Source organism: Lactuca virosa, chromosome 3, assembly GCF_052849685.1.
Source record: "Lactuca virosa cultivar CGN04683 chromosome 3, Lactuca_virosa_CGN04683_v6, whole genome shotgun sequence".
Classification (NCBI taxonomy): domain Eukaryota; kingdom Viridiplantae; phylum Streptophyta; class Magnoliopsida; order Asterales; family Asteraceae; genus Lactuca; species Lactuca virosa.
In genome coordinates this window covers 272,595,219-272,603,078 of record NC_136428.1, presented here as the reverse complement: position 1 = coordinate 272,603,078, position 7,860 = coordinate 272,595,219, and the positions used below count along the sequence as shown (strand labels likewise).

Genomic DNA, 7,860 nt, shown 5'->3' with positions numbered 1-7,860 from the left:
CCTTAGGGAATCAGGTTGGGGATTCCAGTCAGGACATGAGTTCAGCTGAGTGTAGGTCAAGCGCGTGTTCGATCCATATAGTGTTAGAGTGTTGTAAGTCTGCGGGTGTAGCCGTAGCATTCACTAGCAGCCAGACAGTGTTAGAGTGTTGTAAGTCTGCGGGTGTAGCCGTAGCATTCACTAGCAGCCAGACATTGTTAGGGTGTTGTAAGTCTGCGGGTGCAGCTGTAGCATTCACTAGCAGCCAAACATTGTTAGAGTGTTGTAAGTCTGCGGGTGTAGCCGTAGCACTCAATAGCAGTCGGATAGTGTTATAGTGTTGTAAGTCTACGGATGTAGTCGTAGCATCCACTAGCAGTCAGGTAGTGCTAGAGTGTTGTGAGACTGCGGGCGTAGCCGTAGAATACACTTGGCTAATAGACAGCATGCGCGAGTTGTTAGGACGCGGAAGGAACAATAGTACCCACCAGTTCGGGTGTAGCAGTAAGGATATGGAAATCCAAGGATTGGATTTTTGGGATTATCTGGATGGATTAGATCTAGTTGAGCCAGTGATAGGACTGTAGGGACGCCACTGCAGTTTTGAGACCGAGGAAGCAATGAATTGCTAAAGGTTGCTTGTAATACAAGGCTACAATTGGTCATGTAGCAATCGCGTTTAGCTGTGGGTTGGTAACCTCAGGATTCGACGTGTGGAATCGATCAGTTAGATCAGAAGGCCGTTAGGGCCATAATGACAAGATAACTAGTAGTTGTTAGTTTCAGAGAAGGATTTCGTTCAGAAGTTGTGTGAGGCGACTAAGTAGGGAGTCCTTGGGGCTCCGCAGTCGGGCGGGAACCCGGTATTTCAGATGACTGACGAATGAATTGAGACCAGGAAGGTCTCGATAGATGTTGGAAAACAGCCATGTAGCAGCATGCTGTTTCAGGCAGTTCAGTGTTCAGGCAGTTCAGTGTTTCGGGTATTTTAGTGTTTTAGGCAGTTCAGTGTTCAGGCAGTTCAGTGTTTTCAGGCAGATCAGTGTTTCAGACAGTTTTTGGTCTCCAACGGTAATGGTAACTGAGGATCTCATGTATGGTAAGTGTAACAGATTGCTGAGTAATGCTAAGTTACCCACCGCGGGGTTCATCTATAATGATTCGGTATGAGTGGTCTGTTAGGGATTCAGATCATCTAGAGACAGCAAATTTCAGACAGAGTACATGTAATCTTGTTGCGACGTATTCGTTCACCTGAGGATTTTAGGGCTTTACGAATTTTGGTCACGGCTACCCTGGGAAGCCTAGGGTGTGCTCAGGATGGTGACCATGTTACTAGAGTGGTTGGGCATGTAAGGAATGATTTCGAGGACGAAATCTAATTTAAGTGGGGGAGAGTTGTAACACCCCGTTTATTTATTTAATAAATAAATAAATTAATCGATGAATGAATCGTAGCCTAGAAATCAGTAATTATATGGCAGAGTGTTGGTCTCGAGGGATTAATTGTCAGTTTTAGAAGTTTGGGGTTAAAACTGTAAGTTTTGGGATTTATTTTGTAAAGATTTTTAGAAGACAAGGGGTATTTGGTAAATTTTGGGCCAAATATGAAAAGGATTGGTGGGGGGAGGGGCTGTATTGTAAATCTCGGACCTAATTTGTAATGTATTTAGATGGCATGGGTTAAAAAGGTAATTATCGGATTTAAATTGAAGAAGATTTCCAAATCCAGGGTAAAAAGGGTAAATATTGGATTAAATGTGAAGAAATCTTATGGGGAGGGACCAATTCTGCCATTATGGCAACTTGGTTATGGAGTCGGGTATATAAGTGTAAGGAACCCTAACCCTAAAGGAAGGAATCAGCCGTCACCCTCCTTATGCCTCCCTCGCCGGCCGCCACTCCCGTTTCTTCACCTCCGGTCGCCGCCACCTCCCATTCCCATCCTCCCTCCACCACAGCAACCCAATCGTCGCTAGGTGCCGCCACATCGCTGTTGCTGGAAGCGAATGAGAAGCCGGAAAGCTGCTGAGAGAGGCCGAGATCGTCGCAGCCGCCGCCCCCGGCCGTCAGATCCTGTTGTCGCTACTCCTTCGTCACCGAGGAACCACGACGTCGCTGCTGTTGGGTTCTAGTCGGAGGCTAGGCGCATTTCGTTGTCGTCGTTTGCTGCTGCCGTTCGGAAATCGCTACATCCCGCCGACGCCTCCATAAGCCACCTGCCACCGTGAAATGGTGGCTGGGTTGGTGGTCTCGTGAAGCTGGGTTCGTATTAGAGTGTTGGAGGCCTGTGTTTCGATGGTCAGGACTGCAAAAGGGTCCTTTGGCCGGAGTGATAAAGAAAACCCCACTGCGACCACCATGAGGTGGTGGCTGCTGTCCTTAACCGCCGGCCACCGCTAGGTCATTGCTTATCTATGTTTGTATTGGTGTGTGTGTGTTTGATTATTGCAGTTAGCATTGTAAAATGTATCTAGAAAGAAGGATAATGAAATGAAATTGAAAACTACCACCTTAGGGTGGTGGCCGCCGCCATGAGCCGCCATTGACCACCACTACCCGAGGTGGTAGTGGATGGTGCCCCGCTAGCAAACCCTAATTGCCCTAGCAAAACCCCTAATAGGCTTAAAGATTTATTTTGGGCCTGTTGGGCCATGTTTGGGTGAAAACCCTAACTAGGGTTTAGAAAACCCTAATCTGAGTAATTGGGCCCACATTTGGGCCATTGGAAATGGATTTATGTATGAAGCCCAAATCACTCCATATCACTTATCTAGTAGAGTAAAGGACTTAATGGATTAAGTCCTTAATGGGTTAAGTAAGAAACACTTAACCCTAATTATCATTTTATGTGAAACCCAAATTTCACTTGGGCTTTGTGTTGGGCCATCCAAGAATAATCAAATGGACTAGAGAAATTAGTTGGGCTTTAGGGTAAGGCCCATATGAAGGATTGGGCCCAATTTGGAAAATTGGGCCATTGATGGGCCATAGTTTGGGCCTAAATGGTTGTATGATATTGGGCCCTTAGAAAGAGACATGTTGGACTGGACTGAACAATTGGGCCTTAAGGGAAGTCCATGTAGAGGTTTGGGCCAAATTTGGAAAGTTGGGCCATATGTTGGGCTTTGATCCCTAGTTGACTTTGGGCCTATGGATTGGGCCTTGGGCTTGGGTAAGCCAAGCTAGGGGTAATGTAGTAATTATCCAAAGTATGCATTTATAGTTATGTGTTAGAACCCAATTATTAATTGGGTGTTATTTTGGTGTTGACAGTTCGGGAATCTGTCATCCAGCAGCTGGGGTTGAGTCTGCGGGACTTCAGCAGTATGGGATTGTGTCTACGGGACTTCAGCAGTGTGAGGTGAGTTTCCTTCCAGTAGGAACGGGTCTACGGCCACAATGCCGGCCCGTTTAGTTAGCAGTAGTTCCGGACTTCGGTCCGATGCAGTAGTTCAGTGTGCTTGATGTCTTTGTGATTCAAGCATGTCCTTGTGTTATGTGTTCTGGACTTCGGTCTGATGTAGTATGCAGTATATGTGTTTATGCTAGTAGTTATGATTATGCTATGCTATGTTCAGTCAGTTCCGGACTTCGGTCCGGTGCAGAGGGCAAGGCCCTGGTTAGTTCCGGACTTCGGTCCGATGCAGTTTCCGGACCTCGGTCCGATGCAGAGGGCAAGGCCCTGGTTAGTTTTGGACTTCGGTCCGATGCAGTTTCCGGACTTCGGTCCGATGCAGTGGGCGAGGCCCTAGTTAGTTCCAGATTTCGGTCCGTTGAAGTGGGCAAGGCCCTAGTCAGTTCCGGACTTCGGTCCGATGCAGTGGGTAAGGCCCAGTATGTGCTTTATATGTTATTGTATGGTATATGGTAGTTTGGGGAGACTCACTAAGCTTTGTGCTTACAGTTTTCAGTTTTGGTTTCAGGTACTCAGTTTTCAAAAGAGGAGCTCGGGACGATTGCAGTGCACACACCATTTGTTCAGCCTGGGATGTTTATACTCTGATATACATGACAGTTGTTATATTATTCTGAGATACATTGTTGTGATTTTTCTATGACGTATGATGACTATGGTTTATTACTGATTTAAAACGAAATTTTCAGACTGTATTTTTGGGATGTTACACATTCAGTCCTTATAACCGGTTACTTCAGTTTAAGTTGTAAAAATGACTTAATAGGGTAATATAATTTTCAGTTTGTACACATTTAGTACATATGACCTGTTTCTTCTGATTTTTCTCACGAAATCCTACGTGGGATAATCATTAATGATGTGTTCTCATACGTGTCTCGTCCTTCACTTATGTCGGTAACCTAATTCACGAATCGGTTAAATAATGTTTTCCCCTAGTTTTCTCCAAGCTGAAGATGTCTTCAACTTCGTTTTTATCTATCTCCATTGTAGACAACGAGATTCTTTATGATTACTTCCTTCCGACTCGAATTTTCACTTACAAGACAAAAGAATTAAGGAAGACGCTAAAAGAATTTGCATTTCCAAGACAAAAAATACCCTGACAAAAAAGTTTCATATATCTCCATAACGAGATTCGTTTTGATTGCTTCCTTCCAACTCGAATTTGCATTTCTAAGACAAAGAATCTTGTTATCTACTATGGAGATAGATGGAACCGAAGTTGAAGACATCTCTTGCTTAGAGAAAACTAAGGCACCAACATTATTTGACATATTCGTGAATTAGGTTACTGATATAAGTAAGGGACGAGGCACGTATGAGAACACATCATTAATGATTGTTCCACTTAAGATGTCGTGAACAAAATCTGAAGAAACCGGTCATAAGGACTTAGGGGTGACAAAAAACTCCATACCCAGTGGGGAACCCGAAACTCGCATCCGGTTTGACCAGGGAATCCCCAAGTTGATTGGGCATGGGGGCGGGGATGGGAAATCCCCAAATAAAAAAACGGGGATAGGGAAGGGGATACCCCTAGTCCCCCGACCCCGATAGATATTAATATATAAAAATAATACACAACATATCAAATATCACTCTAATAAATTTTTTCTACGTGATTTTCCATGTATGTATTTAAATTTGGTATAATCTTTAAACTTATGTTAGTAATACTAAAAGTTAGAGTTTTTCTTTACGTAAAATTTTCATATTAAAAAAAGAAAAAGAAATCTCTGATTCCCCGCTGTTGGGGGTAAGAATGGTTATTCATTTATATTCCCCGATGAGGATGCTTGGACTCGAGGATGGGTATGGGCCTATGGGGATTGGGGTCCCCAGTATTCCTCAGATTCATTGTCATCTCTATAAGGACTAAATGTATACAAAAATATTAAGGACTAATTATGTACAAATTGAAAATTATATTACCCTATCGAGTCCTTTTTATGGCTTAACTGGGAGTAGCCGGTTATAAAAACTAAATATGAACAAAAAAACAAGTTAAATGATCATATATGAGCCAAAAAATAATCAATGACTAAATATCTACAAAATAAAAAATAGGGAAGTCTCCAATAAAGTTCCAAAATTTTGGTCTAGTTTACGTTTTACTCCTAAATTAATTTTTTTTTTTTACGAAAAAATCCTAAAAACCGGCAAAAGTCTGCATTTGACCCTTTTTGAAACCGGTAACAAATTAATTTATGACTATTTCCTAAACTGACCCAAAATATTTGGACTTTTCTACAAATAAAAATTATGATTTTTCTACAAATAAAACATTATTATTATTATTATTATTATTATTATTATTTTATTAAAAATATAAATAAGTATGCTATTTTTTAAATTGGTTATTATTAATATTGTTAATAATACATATAAATACGTTTTTAATTGAAAAAAAAATGTTAAAGACAATTTTTAAGGGTGAAGGTGGAAGGGATGGTGATGTTTTAAGCATTGAAATCATGAATGTGTACTTGTATATTTTCACTTTGTATATGGTCATTTCACATTTGTTATTATTGTTTTCAATTCAGAATATTAACACTTAACAATTTAGAAGAAGTTGTCTATTTTTAAAATTGTTTATAAATAGTAATTTTGCGTCATGGACTATCAATATTATCACTAAGTTCTCGGTTTTTTGCTTATCATTCTCAACTTGTAAATGGACATTTCTTACATATATTTTTTTGAATCAAGTTTGGGTCTAGAACTGGGATCAGATCAAGATTATGATTGTATCTGCTACCACATGTATTAGTATGTGAGCGTGTGTTATATGTATGTCTTGTGTGTAAGTATTTGAATTACCAACATGTGTGTTGCCCTTTTTCATTACTTTACTCATGTGGTTTTTTGGAAACATAGCAGATGTAGTGTGATAAAGCAAAATATGTTCTACTATTTTTTATTGGGAAAAATACCAGGTATAGACATTATTTGAGGTTGAATTCCAAAATATATACACAAAAAATTAAATTTCCGGGTATAGACATGGATTCCGCGGAGGTAGCTCTGCGGAATGGCAAAATCGTAAATAAATGAGGGAATAAAAAAGACTCAAGATCCATTCCGCGGAGCTACAGTGGATTCTGCGGAGCTCCGAAGAATGGTTCTTCAGATTTTTTTTTTTTTTTTTCAAATCGATTCTTCGGGGTTTATATTCATTCCCCAACTAATTATTTTTCAAGAAAACATTATGATAGTATGAATTTTTCTTGACAATGTTTGGAATGAATGTGAGGTGGAAAAAAAATTGGTCTTTTAATTGGAGATCTTTACATAAAAAAATCATTGGAGGAGAATTTTTTTTTTCTTTCTGAAGATCCATTCCTCGGAGCTCCGCGGAATCCACTGTAGCTCCGCGGAATGGATCTTGAGCTTTTTTTTATTATTTCCTCATTTATTTACGATTTTGCCATTCCGCGGAGCTACAGTGGATTCCGCGGAGCTCCGCGAAGCAACCTCCGCGGAATCCATGTCTATACCCGGAAATTCAATTTTTTTGTGTCTATATTTTGGAATTCAACCCCAAATAATGTCTATACCCGGTATTTTCCCTTTTTTATTACACAAGATATTGTAATTAATACTTTTGAATTTGATATTGGATACCTATGTAGTTGTTTGTAGTGGATCTGTTGTATTTGGAAAGAAATCTTTCTACATTAAACATTTTTATATACAAAGTGAGAAATCTTTCTACCTTAAACCATTTATAAACAATTTTACAAATAAGCAACTTCTTTTAAATTGTTAAGTGTTAATATTCTGAATTGAAAACAATAATAACAAATATGAAATGACCATATACAAAGTAAGAATATATACAAACAGACATTCATTATTTCAATGTTAAAAGCATCACCATCCATTCCACATTCACTCTTAAACAATGTTATTAATATTTTTTTCCATTTAAGCGTGTTTATATGTATTTTAATAATAACAAATTCAAAAAATAGTATATTTATTTATAATAATAATAATAATAATTATAGTAATAATAAGGTTTTTGTTTGCAGAAAAATCCTAATAATTTTGTTTGTAGAAAACTCATAATATTTTGGATAAGTTTACGAAATAGTTCCAAACTAATTTGATATCGGTTCCAACCTGTCAAAAAGAATCCAAATGCAAATTTTTGCCGGTTTTTAGGACCTTTCCGTAAAAATTATATATATTTTTTAGGACTAAAACGTAAACTAAACTAAATTTTTAGGATTTATCGGAGATTTCCATAAAAAAAGAAAAAAAATATATCACCCATGTAGTGTCGTTCTTTTTAACCCAATACTAAAACTACACAAATGCAAACCACCACAATGAGCCAAAACTATAAACTATATAATAAATAGCATCCAACTGATAACAATTATCGATAATAGATTTTCTTCAATGAAATTGACCAAAGGTAATTCTAAACGCAACACATATTCCAACAAAAA

At 38.9% G+C, this 7,860-nt stretch overlaps 1 long non-coding RNA gene across 1 annotated transcript; it reads left to right on the top strand.

The window, feature by feature from the left end:
* Positions 1–1,847: 1,847 nt before the first annotated feature.
* Positions 1,848–4,199, top strand: LOC145162948 (uncharacterized). Its single transcript, XR_013739453.1, has 3 exons — positions 1,848–2,382; positions 3,256–3,806; positions 3,906–4,199. It is a non-coding gene; the product is annotated as an uncharacterized LOC145162948 (long non-coding RNA).
* The last annotated feature ends 3,661 nt before the right edge of the window (positions 4,200–7,860 follow it).